The sequence below is a fragment of the Lytechinus pictus genome, chromosome 12 (genome assembly GCF_037042905.1).
Source record: "Lytechinus pictus isolate F3 Inbred chromosome 12, Lp3.0, whole genome shotgun sequence".
NCBI classification, from domain to species: Eukaryota; Metazoa; Echinodermata; class Echinoidea; order Temnopleuroida; family Toxopneustidae; genus Lytechinus; species Lytechinus pictus.
Window position 1 is genome coordinate 3,058,623 of NC_087256.1, and position 17,763 is coordinate 3,076,385.

General features: G+C 34.2%; 4 non-coding genes across 4 annotated transcripts; all 4 read right to left on the minus strand.

Annotated features, from left to right (window-relative positions):
- Positions 1 to 1,664: 1,664 nt before the first annotated feature.
- TRNAL-AAG (transfer RNA leucine (anticodon AAG)) lies at positions 1,665 to 1,746 on the minus strand. Its single transcript has one exon. It is a non-coding gene; the product is annotated as a tRNA-Leu (tRNA).
- A 602-nt stretch (positions 1,747 to 2,348) lies between these two features.
- On the minus strand, positions 2,349 to 2,430 carry TRNAL-UAG (transfer RNA leucine (anticodon UAG)). The gene has a single exon. It is a non-coding gene; the product is annotated as a tRNA-Leu (tRNA).
- Positions 2,431 to 3,239: 809 nt separating this feature from the next.
- On the minus strand, positions 3,240 to 3,321 carry TRNAL-AAG (transfer RNA leucine (anticodon AAG)). Its single transcript has one exon. It is a non-coding gene; the product is annotated as a tRNA-Leu (tRNA).
- A 1,131-nt stretch (positions 3,322 to 4,452) lies between these two features.
- TRNAL-UAG (transfer RNA leucine (anticodon UAG)) lies at positions 4,453 to 4,534 on the minus strand. The gene has a single exon. It is a non-coding gene; the product is annotated as a tRNA-Leu (tRNA).
- Between the last annotated feature and the right edge of the window lie 13,229 nt (positions 4,535 to 17,763).

Below are 17,763 nucleotides of genomic sequence, written 5' to 3' on the forward strand. Positions count from 1 at the left end.
TGGAATCAAATATCATATGTTCTTAATATTGTGCAATTGAAATAGATATTCGTATAATAATGATTTTATCACTATTTATAGAAGGAGAAGTAAGCAGAAGGTTGGTAGTTACAAAAATGAGTGGTGTTATTATCATTAGCGACTATTTTTTGATTGATTGATTGATAACGAATTTATTTCATTCCAAAATTTCAACAAGGTTACAAAGTAAAGGAAAATATAATATAACATTATGAAATGAAATAGAAACCTTCTGAAAAGCAAAGCTTGTTATTAAAGGTTTCCTTCAATAAATAAGACAAATTAATGCAAAAATACAAAGTTCAATATATATAATACACAAGTCATCATATCTTTCTTGTAGAAATTAAATGTAAATCCTTGTTAAATATACTTTTTTACATATTCTCCCAAGTAAAAGATAAACAAGGCTGGATTATATTACAAGATATGAAGAAAGAGTGAAAAGGACACACAAAACAAAAGGTTACAAAAACAGAACGTGACAGAACGGTACAAGAACAAGGCATGACAAAAAGTTATACAAAAACAAGACATACGAAATAGTTTAAGAACAGACAAATTAAAATATAAAAGACAACAACAAGACAAAGGACAATAACGAGTAAATGAAAGCAAACAAAAGAACAAACAAAAAACAAATCTGCACAGGTAGATCGAATAAAAAGAGACAGAGACGAGAAAAAAAAAGCGAAATAAAGGCGGGAGGGGGAATCCGAAAGAACATAAGATCCACAAGATATCCTAAGTAGGATGAATGATTTGAGTGTTATAGTTATTAGTTTGATTTTTTAAAGTGCTCTATTGAAGCTATGAATAGTTGGCTTATTTCGTAAAGTTTGCGAAAGTGAATTCCAAAGTTTGATGCCAGAAGATATGAACAGTTTGTTTGTTAACAATGTCCTCGTTCTAGGTAAATGGAAAGGTCCAGCAGATCTTGTAGGGTAGTGATGAACATTGATATTTCTTGTAAACATATAATAAAATACGTCTGGTAGTTCATCTCTACTAAGGTTGTACATAAAAGATCCAAGATTATAATGGTAAAGATCATGTATCTTAAGAATACCATGAGTTTTAAAAAAAACATTCGTACGTGCCCGATAATGAGAATGGCAAATAACGCGCAAAGCTTTTTCCTGGAGTAGTAAAAGTCTATTCAAATGAAAATCAGCACAAACCCCCCATGCAATAATACAAAAGTTCAAATGCGGGAGTATCAGCGTAGAGTATAAGTTTAATAATATACGAAACTTAATGAGTAATAATATTTGAAACTTAATGAGTCAGATGGATGTGAACATTTCACAAACCTAAGTTTTGAATTAAAGCTACATTATTTAAACGTAAATCAAACTTTTGAAGAAAATAAAAGCAATTAACGATGAGATACCTGATGAGATACCTACTATGACAATTTGCAATCACCAGGATGACTCAGATTTTTAAAATAGCAATCAATATCTCTGCCAACCACTCAAAGAAAAAAAATGATCGAATGCTATTGAATAAAATACACCTTTCCCTTCTGTAGAAATTCATTTTCATATTAAACTCAGCCATTTACAGGGGCTATTTACTTCATTTTTATTACGGATCGATACCTTCAATTTGAATATTAGTCCAAAATTTTTCAAAACTAATGGCAGCGGTGGGATTCGAACCCACGCCTTCGAAATGACTGGTGCCTTAAACCAGCGCCTTAGACCGCTCGGCCACGCTACCGTTATATTGTACAGCCCAAAACGACCTTAGTCTTTACGTTTTATAGAGTACATAAAAGATTTACAACGCATGGTCCAACATTTCGTCGTTGATAATTTCTTTTTGGTAAATGAAATAAATCTTCGTAGACATTTACAGAAGTATAATGATTATATAATCATAAAAATGAAGTAAGATGGAAACAGATTGATTTAGAACTACGAAAATGTTTAATTACAATCAGCAACCATATGAATGTTGAAATAATCAGAGGGGTGTAAATTAGTCAGAAACATTACTGTTCTTATAAAACTTATGTTTATGACTCTTCTACACCCATCTGATTATAAAACTAGGTATATATACATTGGTTATACATTTATCGATATTGTGAAGAAAAAGATATTACCTTAACGACGAGTAAGCTATTATATATATTTTTAAATCACCATGAATGTCTACAAACCACTAATAATAATAACAACAATAACAACAACAACAAAAATAATAATAAAAAAAATATATATATAATAATGTTACTGAACATTAGGAGTTTCCATTGCACATCGACTACCAATTGATAGCTTCTATTTGAATATTAGTCCAAAGTTTTTCAAAACTAATGGCAGCGGTGGGATTCGAACCCACGCCATCGAAATGACTGGTGCCTAAAACCAGCGCCTTAGACCGCTCGGCCACGCTACCTTGTTGAAAAGTCAATATAAAATGTTCCAGGAAAAAAGTCATTTGATAATATACCACCGCATGCAGCATGCAAGGAAGAAATCTTTGTTAAAGACTACCGAAGCGGTGACGTCAGTTGCCATGGTGTCATGGCGGCCTGGTTCTAAACAAATGAACCCACCAAATGAAAGCAACTGTTTCTCATAGAGAAACTGGCCATGTGCACCTTAGTGACCTTACAGAGATCTTTTTTATAATAAAATGCTGTACAGAGGTCATGCAGTAGGCATCCAATCTCCATATAATTTGTATATACCGTATATACGTATACCCCCCCCCCCAAAAAAAAAAAAAATCGTGTGATCACTGTATAATATATAAAAACTAAGCTCTCGCGATGATCGTTAGATGCAAAGTTCGATATGTCGAAGGCCGAGATTTAAGCCAATGGGCTCACTATTTTTTAAATATATCCAACTGCACACGTGCACTCAGTAGGTATTATGTATTTAGTAAGTGCTTACGGTAATAATGATATTAATTTCCTTGTTTTTTTGTTTCTAAAAATATCTTTCATTGATTCAAAACTGGTCTTTCATGGATATTTACATCCAAAGTAATTATAGAGTTTTGTACCACCACGCAGAACGCTTTTAAAACATAGAAAATATTACATGACCTCCGAAACTTAGGACAAACTGCTGTTCCGGTTTACGAATTTTTGACAAAGACCTCCCAGCTTCCATTATCATTTGACGGGCATTTTCAATTATATTTACCGCGTTCGAGAATTTGTTCTGATCGATAAATTCGAAAACTTCCAAAATATTTGGCAGCGGTGGGATTCGAACCCACGCCATCGAAATGACTGGTGCCTTAAACCAGCGCCTTAGACCGCTCGGCCACGCTACCTTGACAAGAAGTTAATGAAAAAGTTAATACTGTGTTCTCACCCTTCGAATGCTCTAGCTATTCATTTGTTACCAAAGGGTTGTTACCAAAGGGTTGACTAATCATGTGGATGATATTTCACTTCCTCCGTTGTCCCTATCAAATTCATTTTAATTTCTTTCCAGATGTGACATCAATTACATTAAGCGCAGACGGTAATGTCATGAGTAACATAATATGTAATCATTTCATGACCTAAAATGTGTTTTTCTCTGTTTATATCATTACATCTTTTATAACTCTTATCACAACATGATTATCATGAATTATAGGCTAGTCCATCTTTGCACACAGTCAATAAGAGATTAGTTATGTGTGAGTCATTAACCCTTGGTTCAAGGGTATTTGTTTTGTTTGTCTATGTTTCTCTCCCTTCCTATCTATTATTTAACCCATATACAAATATCAACATCATAGTTAGAATATTATATGTGATTATATATATTCTATATATCCTATCTGTACATCTTTATCATATTCATAATATTTTGTTAAATGAAGAAATAAATAAAACCTTTTTGGCAGCGGTGGGATTCGAGCCCACAAGCCCACGCCGTCACAGTCGTCATGACTGGTCCCTAAAACATGCGCCTCTTTAAGTTCGCTCGGAAACGCTACCTCATAGGTTGTTGTAAATGATTTAATTATGATTATAATTGTTATGTCATGGCACAAACCCCCAAAATAATCAAACCATGTAACAAAATAAAGGAATAATTATGCTGATATTGAGAATACAAAATGAAAGTAAACGATAGATCTCGAATAACAAGAGGTCGGAAAGTTTAAGAGCTTTCAAATAGTTTGTGGTAGCTGTGGGGTTCGAACTCACGCCGTCACAGTCGTCATGACTGGTGCCTAAAACATGCGCCTCTTTATATTAGTTGTTGTAAATAATTTAATTATGATTTTATTGTTATATCATGGCACACCCCCCCCCCCCCTCCCCCCTCAAAAAAAAAGTCAAACCAGTTAACAAAATAAAGTAATAATCATGCTGATATTGAGAATACAAAATAGAAGAAAACGTGAGAAAACAATAGATATCGAATAACAAGAGGTCGGAAAGTTTAAGAGCTTTCAAAAATTCTGTGGCAGCGGTGGGATTCGAACCCACGCCATCGAAATGACTGGTGCCTAAAACCAGCGCCTTAGACCACTCGGCCACGCTACCTGTTTGTTACGACTGAAAATTATTTTCATTACTTTTAGAATTAATTTTCTGAAATGTTACTATATTAAGACAAATGAAAGAGATTTGAAAGTCCGAAGACCCTCAGATACCGATGCCTTCATTAAATACATTCTGAGACATTCACCCAAGACTTTGATAGACCCTACAAACTTGGATTTGAATCAAAGTAATTATTAGGATTGAAAAAAATAAAATAAAAATTAATGCAAGAAAGTCACATTGCCTCAATAATTTTTAAAACCCAGTTCCCTGACATTTAATGTATACTGAGTTCTTACAATATTCGGGAGATACATTTTCAGGGTTTAAAACAATATAGAGTGACAGACTTTTTAAACAAACACAGCGAATCACAGTTCGGTTTTCGATCTAATCGTGATACTACTCAAGCAATATTGAAATGCATTGATACATTATCACATGCGATTGATCAACATTTACACACTATTGGGATATTCCTGGACTTTTCCAAGGCTTTTGATACAATTAATCATAATATCCTTTTGGTAAAATTGTCACACTATGGTGTTAGAGGGAAAGCCTTGGAATGGTTCAGGAATTACTTATCAAATAGAAAACAATATGTACAAATAGATAATCACAATTCAGCGTTACGACCAATAAATTGTGGAGTTCCGTAGGGAAGCATCCTTGGCCCCTTGTTATTTATCATATACATAAACGACTTTTATAAATCTTCAGACGTTCTATCTTTCATTTTATTTGCAGACGATTCCAACTTATTTTATTCTCATGCAAACCCAATTACTATTCTTTCTACTATAAATCTTGTACTAAAACGTGTAGTACAGTGGGTTAAAGCCAACAAATTATCTCTAAACATCGTTAAGACAAATTTTATGTTATTTAGTAACACTTTGCGAAATCTACCCGGAGACATCATTTTGGACAACACACCTCTCAATAGGGTCACATCAACCAAATTCTTAGGCTTCACAATTGACGATAAATTAAAATGGAACATTCATATTCAAAATATTTCCAAAACTGTCTCGCGGAATGTTGGTATAATGAACAAACTTCGTCATTTCTTTCCAAAATCAACACTATTTACACTTTATTTCTCACTTATACTTCCGTATTTTATTTATGGAATACTGGCTTGGGGTAACGCCTACAAGAGTCCCACCGACAAAATGCTTATTCTACAAAAGAAGGTTATAAGGATTATACACAATGCTCCTTTTCGATGTCATACTGATGATTTGTTCTACAAGTCGAATCTCCTCAAATTTCCGGATTTATTTCTTTTTCATACTGGACAATTCATGTACAAACTGAACACAAATAAATTACCAAACATTTTGATGATCATGTTTACAAAAAACAACACTATTCACAATTATCCAACCCGACAATCCCGTCGCTTCCACCTTCCCCGTACCCGTACTCTCTTCGCACAAAAAACAATTACCTTCTATGGCCCTAAATACTGGAACTCACTCAGCAATGACATCGTAAATGCTGCCAGTTTGAACAGTTTTAAGATTAAACTGAAGAAACAAATTCTTGAATCATATAAAGCAAATTCCAATTGAACAGTCGATAACCAATCCCTTTTACCCTCCTCTTTCTCGCTCTTTTCCGCTCATTCTCCTTTATCGGTCTTATGCCCTTCACTCTTTTTGCTTTTTTTTGGTGTTTCTCCTTCTTCTCTTCTTCTTTCAACCACACATGTGCACCACCTATCCTTTTGATATAATTCTTCATCAATTATCTCGGTATTTCTTCATCGACCATCACATCAACCTTATTCTTTTTTTTCTCTCTCTCATTCCCATTTTCGTTTTATACCTGTACTTACAAATCTTTAATTCTCTGAGGGGTCCACACTCAACAAGCCCTGCTTTTTAGTGGATCCCTCCATTTAACTCAGCCTTACTTATTGAAAAAAAAAAGTTATAAAGGTAGCCTTGCATTTTTTTATTTTTTTATTTTTTTTGACCAAGAATGGCATACATTTTGTTCTATTTCCATTGTATATATTGTTATTGGTTAATATGATTATCACGTTATTTAGTGTTTACCATAAACATTTATTTACTTTTCTTGTATAGTCATATTGCTTGCAATGTATATTCATTTGTATTGATTTGTACGGTTATCATTTTATATCTGTGTAATTATTCCTTATCTTGTATTGAGTTGAGAAATGAAATAAAACTTGAACTTGAACTTGAACTAGATAACCGTCTTTGCCCTTTGTACATCTATTATTGAATATTAGTTCATGGAACTAATAGCTCTATGATTAGTTCAAAAGATAACAATACTAATGGCAGCGGTGGGATTCGCCATCGAAATAACTGGTGGCTTAAACCAGCGCCTTAGACCGCTCGGCCACGCCACCTGACTTACCAGACGAGGCGTTAAAACCAAAGTCCACCTAAACGGAAGTCTTTAAAGGTCAAGTTCACCCCAGAAAATGTTTACTTGAATAAATAGAGATAAATCAAACAAGCACAACACTGAAAAATTCATCAAAATCGGATGTGAAATGAGAAAGTTTATGATGGCATTTTCAAGTTTTGCTTGTTATTCACTAAACAGTTATATGCACAACTCAGTGATATGCAAATGAGAGAGTCGATGATGTCCCTCACTCACTATTTCTTTTGTTTTTTATTGTTTGAATTATACAATATTTCAATTTTTACAGATTAGAAAATAAAGACCAACTTGACTTGATTCTGCCATTTATTATTCACCTTTGATGTTATTTTTGGTGTTCGATATTTTGCATGTTTGATTTTTGTTCTTAAAAAAAAAATCAATTTAACGTTGCCTTGGGAGAAATTGACCTTCAATGATTTTACTTTTTTTTAATTACTGATACAGTATACACCCATTAGGCCAATATATATATGAGAAAATAAATGTAATGCATGGCATGAATAGATACTGCAATTTTAATTCAAAGGTGAGTATACATGTGTACTAGAATATGAAATGATTACATGTCCAATTACAATGTGGCGCTCGCGGCACGAGACACGTGGATTTCCTTTGATGCTTTTGGATATCTTTATATGTCAAACACATAATCCCCTATGAAAAATATTCAAATAAAATATCTCATATGCTGGCCTTTGATTAATTTCATAATTGATCAAACGTAAATCGTATCATTAAAACAAAACTTTCAAGCATGCATGATAGCTGTGCAGCAGGAAATTTAATTACATGTATACTCTACTTCTATAAATGGAATCATACTAAATTTCAAAGCGTGTTAACGAACCAACAAAATTACTTTTTGTGGCAGCGGTGGGATTCGAACCCACGCCATCGAAATGACTGGTGCCTAAAACCAGCGCCTTAGACCGCTCGGCCCCGCCTTTAACGAAACTACATCACCGTCTAAAAGCTAATAATCATGCAAATGATATCCCATTTGCTCCGAATACAACCCCTGTCGTTGTTATAAAATTCTTTGAAGTTCTTTTCAAATGACATCAATGATAATCTTCGAAAATGGCTTTGGGATAGGTTTATTTCATACATATTATATGCAATTACTTTATGACATAACAGTGTTTTTCTGGTTGATTTTCATCAGCACGAACTGTCAATGATTGTCATAATTTTACGGTATTCAATGTAAACATTATTTTGGTGAATACAGATTCCCTTGTCAATCGTCAAACCATTAGTTCAAGATTATTTAGTTATTTTGTATATGATTTCTCTCTTTCTTCCTCCTAACACACCCGTATTAAATATAACTGCGTATTTTTTTTCTAATTAAGTTCTCACTCAACGAAATATCTATGATATTTTGCTGACTGAAAGCAATTTCCAGGTTAACAACACTATTCTTTCACCAAAAAAATTACAATTTTTACCTGAAAAAAAAAAATCTAAAAAAAAACCTGTTAACATTTTTTTTTAAGTGCATGTAACTCAAATATATATTCTAGGCAAAGTGTAATCTTTGACATGTTCTATCCATATTTTTAAACCAGAATTAAGGTTCACGATCAAGTAAAGTAATTTTAACAAGACGGTCAGAGTACTTTACTGGTGTAATTGTTGCCTATTTCATTGGTCATCCTGGTCAGTGGTATTGACCATTACATTATTTGACGTCTACGAAGCTAAAAAAAATAAAATCAAATATTTACATTGCAATGATATCTTCGAATAACCATAGTGGTATCATTTAATCTCCTCAGCAAGGAAAGGTTAATAGTTGACATTGGTTGGGAAGATACGGGAGCGTTAGACTCATTTCCTAATATATTTAAATAGAAATGGGCCAAGAAGGGAAATACTGAGCAAAGATTAGATGATAAATGAGTCTGTGACAATTTCCATGCCTACTTGAGGTTCCTTGTCGAATACTACACGTTTTATCACTGACAATTCCGATGAGCTCGTGTGGACCTCCTTCTCTCTCTTTCTCTCTCTGCCAACGCTTAAAGTGATTGGTTAACATTGGTTTGACTTTTAAAAAATCTGAGCTAGAAGGTCACACTTGTCATCTGTGTGTGTGATATGTTACAAAAATGAAGCCCAGAAAAAATTGCGTTCGAAAATAATTATTTAGTGCTTCAAAAATTGAAATATAAAGTGACCGAAAACACCATCCTAATTTCATCCCATACACTTATGTGTACTATTAAGGCGTCTATAAGACGCCTATTTACAAAATCGGGGTTTGCCTTGTAGTTTTAGCTTTTCATTCTCAATAATGGTTGTTTTCAGGGTTTATTAGTTCTAATACATGCACTTGTACACATGTTTCATCTTGGTTTGAGAATTTTTTAAATCGGCTGCTCACAAAGTTAAACAATACCTTTAAGAGCAGATACTCCATGTGAATTCATTTTTTATTCTCATCATTTATAAAATCGAGGTCTGACACCCTTTTCAAAATTTGTCCATTATAATAATGGAATAATATATTATATATCAAACATTCAGCTTAGTTTTTTTTTTCTGAAGTATACCACGCTATCCAACTGAAGCATTGGTAAATAGCACGTACATATTTATACATTTTATATACATAAAACTTACTTAGAAAGGGTAAAGACATTTGATTGAAGGTCTTGACAAAGTCATTAATATATTAATTAAATACACCCTACGGGTCTACGGGTATCCTTTGTGTCATATGTCGATCGTTTGCAGGCGAATCTCTTTGAACAGATAGATAGACAAGGCAGATTAATGATAATGGAAAATCTAATGGAAGTATCAAAGAATTACCTTTGCTAACCAGTCTGAAATGCCAATTAAATTAAGAGCGGAAATCACTAATATCTTCGATTACAGTTTTTGATTTCAATTATTCATTTTTACGGGAACATTGTGTCAAGGTTACTTGGTGAGCCTGCTTTGAATCAAGAGGCACCTGATTAATTTACATTATCAGTATTGGGGCATGAATGAATATACTACCAATGAGAGATTATTCTTGTGCATGAAATCACTATAACCAAATCAAATTTTGGAGTTTGTCGACGAAGGAAAGCTTCGCAATGATCATTATGACTAAATGGCCATTTCAAACAGAAAAAAATATATAAGGGGGATGAATGGATGAAATTTCAAAAACACCTGACTGTCTTCTGAAGGATGGGGGATTCTGGTAGTTTTATAATATAATCACTTATTAGTGGTGATTTAAATAAACAAGCATGGCACTGATCTGATGATGAATTTCACTATTTGTTCATAAAGCAATTATATGCATACCCTGGGCGCGATGCAAGCGAGAGAGTGTGACCTGTGCTCCGGAACACAAAGATTAGCGATCAATCGCTAAATTAACTGAACAATCAAGATCAATGTTACAGGCGCATTTGGTTTAAAATACTGTCCAGGGACCAATCAGTGCGGTTCTTTCATATTTGCAATCCATCGCAAACCTTTGTGTTACGGAGCCCTGATGATATTATACAATATAGGATAACTACAGATGGTTGTACATGTTTATTGTCTTGTTCCTGTAGACCCCTGTATAATGAGGACTCTTAATATAACTTCAATAATTTCTCTCATCTTGTTTCTGAATCTAACAATGGTTAATTACCAATATTACATTTTATACCAAAAACAAGAAGCTTGAGGGGTAATGATCTATTCTTTTTAAATCCATAACCAGCAATAGTGTACAGGTACTTATAAATTCATCGATAAAGCAAAATTGAAATTGATCAGAGACGAAGCTCATCACACTGAAATCTCATAGGACATGTAGGAACGACTATCCTTCCAGTTAGAGTGGGTACACCTGTTTTTAATCACACACTCTTTCGATGCATTTGGGAGGTACGACCTAATTGCGGAAAGTGTTTACTCATTTTTCATCATTGTACACTTTTCGAACTTATGGTGCAATCTGCAGGGAGGTGGTCTCATATTCATGTAGGGGGCACGTTCAAAGACCAGTGAATAAGCGAGTTCCTTTGGTAAATCATCAATACATTTTACGTCTCTTGGGGAGGACCAAAAAGTTACCCCTATTACTTGCTGACAAGCATGAACACTCAGGTAATATCAGCTACTAATAAGATATCAAAATTAAAAAGCCACGAAATTTAGCTTGGTATTAGGTCTATAAAGAAACGCCTAATCACTGCACAAATATTACATAAATTGAATCAAATAACGATGATTAAATCAAACAAACAAAGTGGAACCTAAGAAAAAGAATAGGCTGATTGTGTATGGTATGCATATATTCTCAATAAAAAGAGGGATATGTTACTTTTTTGTTTGGTAAAACAACCCTTCTCTAGAAGAATCAGGCGCAGACAATTCTCTTACAGTTCTTCTGGAAATTGTGTCATCTTGGCAGACTTACCCGTGAAACATCAACAAGCGAGTCCAAGCACCCTCTCCCATAAAGGGTTTATATGCAACTCGATCGTATCTTTTACTTATCCCTCGTGGTGGAAGCTTTTCTGACGAAGAATTCGATACAGAGGATTTTGTCATGCATTAACCAACGGATATCTCTATTAAGAGATAAAGTTCTCTTTACAATCATGACATTACCTGAGTGAAGTTTACTTCAAACGGTGCTCGTGCATAATTTGTAATAATGTAGCCCGGAAAAAAAAATCGCACCAGAAATCATTATTTTATTGCTTCAAAAAGGTGAAATATTAATTGACCGGAAACACCATCTAAATTTTATCCCTTATACTAAAATCCTCAGGAGATTTAGTAAATGATGATTTTTCAGTCACTTAATTAAAAGAAAAATACCAGAATTTTGTCAAACTTTTGTAATAATTATCTTTCATTTATGAATCTATGTACTAGTAATGTATTTCTTGTGAAATTGTCTGGTTCGGCTAATGGCATGATAAAGGTGGTAATAATCATTATTCTACCAACAAAGTTTGAGCTTTTCCAAGATTTCTATGAGAATAATTATCTTGAAATGCACTCTATTCATTACATGCTTTCGGCTTTTTATTGATAGAATGTGAATACTAGATTAGTGAATATATCGACTTCACTTGAGATAATGGTTATCCACGGTAGAGTGAAATCTAAGTTATGAAAAAAAAACCTGTATCAGCGATCTTTACGGACAAAATCAATTAAGTTTTAAGTCAGTGGATCAACCAAACAACAATCGACCATTTCAATGACTACCTAATCCTAAAAAATGACAAAGATTTTATTTGAAAAAGTGATACGGATGTTCTTTTGATATTTTGACACCCATTGTTTAGTCAAGTCATGTTGGTTGAAAAGGAAAACAGATTTTATTATTTTTGTCTTGAAAACAAATAATCACAGACGCTAGACGAGTATTGCTAATATGCCGATATGTATACACACACACACACACACACATATATATATATATATATATATATATATATATATATATATATTCCTCTTTTTTCCATTCCCCTTTCTCTCCCACCCACTCTCTTTCTCTCTTCCCTCTCCAGGACCCCGGGTCCAGGAACTGGGATACTTTAAAATCAATTAACTTTAATTTTACCTATTTTTCATTGGTCATTACCTATGATTCACACATATTACTGCTTCTGCATACACCCTGAACAAGTTGTCAGAACAGACTGGATATGATTATGTTTCGCTTTTTTGATCCTCCTGGCAAACGGGCTCAACCAAAGTGTACGAGATTAAAGTGTTACAGCGCCAAGGGAGCTCTTGCTACGTATGTCTAGCTGTAGTTTTGTCGGAACTAATGTAATGGGTTAGCCGCCCACATGGTGCAACACCCCACTTGCTCCAGTCACACAGAGAAGAAATGGGACTGCGATTACAATCGAAAGAAGATCGAGAAAGATTTTCGGTGAAGCAAGTCTTAACCCTCCGAATAGATGCAGCTCATTGAATGATTAAATAATTCACACTGACTTCTTCACAAGATTGTATTTATAGTTTGCATGCTATTTCAGTCGATGTGGCTTTGATATATTCTTGTTAGCGTCTTCAGTTTTCGAGAGGAGAGCAGAATTAGACGCTAACAGTAATATCAGTTTATAAGGATCATTTAGGAGAATATTTTTTTACTTCAGGAGATACCCACGAGGTTCAGTTTGATTTCAATTACAGTATAAGAGGATAACTTGAAATCTTAGATCCGATTCGATTTCAATATCATACAGTATATGAGAGGATAATTTGAAATCTTAGATCCCGATTTAGAATTTAAAACATGATGACATGATACTCTATTGCGTGCTCGACATTCACATTTATGGGCAAATCATTGTTCTTTCATTGAAACAGAAGTTTCGGTAACTTTAGATTTTTCTTTCCAAGCTAATAGCGCATTTCAGACCTGAAAGGACTCTCAATGCACTTTACAGAAATACAGTGCCCATAGTATACCGTACATAGTCACTGCATAGAGCCATATCGTCAGGAATTCAGTCAAGTGGGACGTTTAGGCCCTATCGAAAGTACATTTCCGTCGAGTATTACGCCACCCAAAAAGTGAGTTTGAATCATAAGATATTCATTATCCATATTCTGAAGTATCATTATTACGTAGTTAAGTAAATGTTGAGTTATGAGTTCAAACTTTTGTGTCATTTGTGGCACGTTCATTTGAAATAACAGCCATCTAAGGCAGGGGCCGCGGAAGCAGGGGGGGGCATCAGTCCCCCTCCCACTTTTTTCCCAAAACCATGTACAAAAACGTAAAAATGACCATACGAGCATTTTTGCATGGTCAGCCCCCCCCCCCCCCTCTTTGAAAACCGTTCCGCGGCCCATGTAAAGTATATGAAACGTAGAGGGCAATGTATGAAATTATATCACGGAGCCATTATAATATCAATTAATTAATTAATCAATTAATATTAATGGCTCTGAATTATCATGGGCGTGTTGCAATTCTCGTAGCAATTTGGAGGAAAAGGGAAACTGTAACTTGTGGTTAAATATATGAAGCCATCCTTTTCATATAAGTTCATAAAAGATACATTGAAATAATGTCAGATAAAGAACATTGATAACAATTTGTTAAGGAATAAAAAAAGGAACAATTTTTAGCATAGATTCATAACAATACAAATAAAAGTGTTTGAAAAAACACTAAAAATTATTAATTGATATGAATTGATGGAGAAAGATTTTCGAAAATTTTATTTTTTACATTAGAATAAAAATGTCTTATTTGATAACAGACTTATTTTTAGCAATAACGTGAAGTTATAATTTATCATGTGCTATGCATTTATGTAATAACTCTACAAATAATAATAACCGTTTTTGGTAGGATATGTGAGAAAACTTGAATCCTGATATAGAAATGACGTCAAACATCGTAGATTTGAATACATACAAGTTATTATGTTGGATATAGCTCTTAACTTTACATGTCTCAAATTTTGAGGGAAAAATGAGTTACTCATTCTTGATATAAATGTGAACCATTTATTGAGGAATAATTGGATCACTTCAGCATTTTCTTGACCATTATTCGTAAAACTGAACAAACCTCCAAGGTGGCCCAAGCAAGGTAGACTCTATACCCAAAATGAACACCCAATTACAGTCAGTGTAATGACCTTGATCATAACCCCTTGGAACCAAGCCAATACAGTGATTTTAATGGGCTAAGTATGTATTCATACGATCACAATTTCGGGCTATAGCATGGACCACCCCTCCCCGCATCATGCTCTACCGAGATATGAGACCAAAACTGATGGAATCCCCAAAAGGAATTTTTTGACGTCATCACTTTAGTACGGTACTCTTATTTCTGAATACTCTAACGAAAATAGTTGGTTTATATTCCATTGCCCTATTACATTAAAATATGGAAATTGTACATATGCATACGAGAAAACAATGGCATTTCATTGTGCATACGGTCATCTGAAGCTTTAATGGCCGCTTAGCCCTCGTGATTGTGATGAGTGATTATTCCATGTGCCACAAAAATTGTTGTCCCTGCCCTAGACACCGTCAAACATCAAACCGTCAAACCCTTTGCTTTGGTAATGACTTTAACCCAAGGCTGGTCTCGTTTCGTATCAGGTTTCCTAAAAAAAAAACATTGTCGTAGTTATGGAGCTAAAATGTTTGTTCCTGGAAAAATATTGAATGGATAACCTTTCAGACAAATTTTGTCTCGCAGCCTTTTTTATTTATTTCTTTTTTTATTCATGGTAGGTGACCTGATCACGCTCGTGGAAAGACGTCCCAATTTTTCTCTCCCCGTCAGAGACGAAATGAAAATGTCACAATGATTGATTGTAACAGGAGAATTGAATGCTAATGGTCCGTATGTTAGCACCAAGCCAACTAAGAGTGTCTGCTGATAGAGTATTGAATGCTAATGGTCCGTATATTAGCACCAAGCCAACTAAGAGTGTCTGCTGATAAACGTGGTGAGTAAACTTAACTCGGGAGCATACTTCCGTAAGCAACATTATCACTTATATGTTCTATGATTTGTGCCAGTTCATAATGATGGAGGAAAATTAACTTTTGGCAAATCAGAAAAAAAGAAATTAAAGCTCATTTGGAAGTCTGCTGAACTAGCGGTAGCCACATCTACCTTAAGTATTCATCTTTGTTACTGCAATTATTCTTTGATAAATTAGGGGCATATAATTCTTGAATTTTAAAGCGTAAACCATAGTCTATAAACTGGAAAAAAAAACGTAGAGAGAGATATAGTTTGCTCGCCAAAATTAAGCCGCGATATTAATTCTTCACAGCTTCTAAAAAAGTATCATCAAAGTGGTTTTCAATCATTGTTATACATGTACCAGTTTCTCGGGCTATACATATGAAGAAGTTAGACGATTAGAAGCGAAAGACTTTTGCCCGAATTCACAACGATGAAATTTGCAAACTGATCCGCCGTTATGAATTCGGGCCTTTGAGTGGAATTCACGCTAAACGTGGCATAATTAGCTTGACACTTTCTTTAAAAAATAAATAAAGAAAATAAAAGTAAACGAATACAAAAGGATAAGGACGAGACACGTGTCGCCAATGACTCAAGGTATTTATAATTGTCTCAAAACCTGTATTGGGATTATCCCGATTCCTTGCAGAGTCATATACGTAAAGCTGATGTGATAGTATTTTCCGTTACTGATAATCTCTCATTTGGAATACTCGGAGCAGTGGCGTATCTAAACTACAGCATATGGAGAGAATGTGAAATAACTCCACTTCTTAATTCCAATAATAAGAATGGAATAAAAACTTAAGGGTTTGTGTTCATTTGCCCCTGACTCTTACCCATTGCTATCCCATTTTGATTAGGGATGTTGAATAATAAATGGAGACGTGAATATAGAGATTTGAAAGATCGTACCTCATTTATCATGTAGTTTGCCTTAATTTTATTCAAAGCTATGAACACTTTTTGTTAGAGATAACCATGTCTGTAACCTCTGTTTAGTCAATGTTCCACTGGACTTTAACGTAAAATATTTTAAATAAATCTTCATCAAAATAATCAGATAGGAATATCTTTTTTGCTGTAATATTTTTTTGGTTCCGGGAATTTCAGTTCATGACTGTTAAAATGAGATTTTAAAGCAATGAACCTCAATGCAACTATGATTCAAGAACGTTTCGTGGCCCTTAACGAAATGGTACTTCTTCACTTCCTTGACAATTCATAACATTTCGGTTAAAATCTTACCCCCGAATAGAAAATTCCATTCCTATTCCACCCATCATTAACCAATTAATAACTGAATTCTCAAATTCCGATAGGTTTTTTAATGCTGCCACCAGGTTCCAGTAGGCAATGGGTAAAGATGATCATCGGGGTCTATCATGATTGATCTTGCCATCTTCCAATCCTGATGTAATTGCATTCTTTGTGATTTGGTGACGAACAGAATCTCACCTAGATTGCTAAAAGAAAGGGCAATGATCACCCACTACAATCAATCTCACTGATTAGTTCTTTTGTAGGTTAAGACGACTGGAGCTGTAAGTGCAAGGTGTGAAGTGTGATTGAAGTAGCACCACGAGGGGGCGGGGGACGGCTACCCATATCATATATTTTTAATGAAATAAGTGGGAGGAAACAAGAAAAAAAGAAATAAGATAATAAATAATAGAAGGACACAAACAAATCTATTATACATCTAGAATCTAAATGACATAAAAAAGATTCGTTGAATAGATGTATTTCCTCCACCCTCCCCACGAACGAAATATCCTGGCACCGCCCCTGGTCTATAGGTCAAGATGAAATTACCAAACAAAGTGTGGTCTGTCCGAGGGGTAACCAGTCTTAAGTCCCCATGTCAAATTATCTGAAAAGTCTCCATCGAGAAAACCACGGTGATTTTCAGGTGTGTCAACGTATTAATAGTTCATTGGTTATTCAAATAAAGTCGCATCTTGACATGTCATATGATTATCAAATATGATATGTATTCTCTTTAAACTACGATGAAATCAATATCGATTCTAAATAGTTGACGAGGACTGTTATGCCGAAGAAAAATACAATATCAATAACAACTCCAGATATATTTACTTTAAAAAAATCAACTCAATTTCGGTTACAAGATAGTGTGAACTAGGAAGGATTCGATTTAACATTATCAAAACAGTACATGATATCACTGTCAAACTTACCTTAATAGGATTACTAACATCTTTCGTTTATTATTGAAGGGCAAGTTTCTTTTGTTACCTCGTTTTTAATGCGCTAAAAATTTGTGATCACTCGTAATTTTTTCACTTATTTT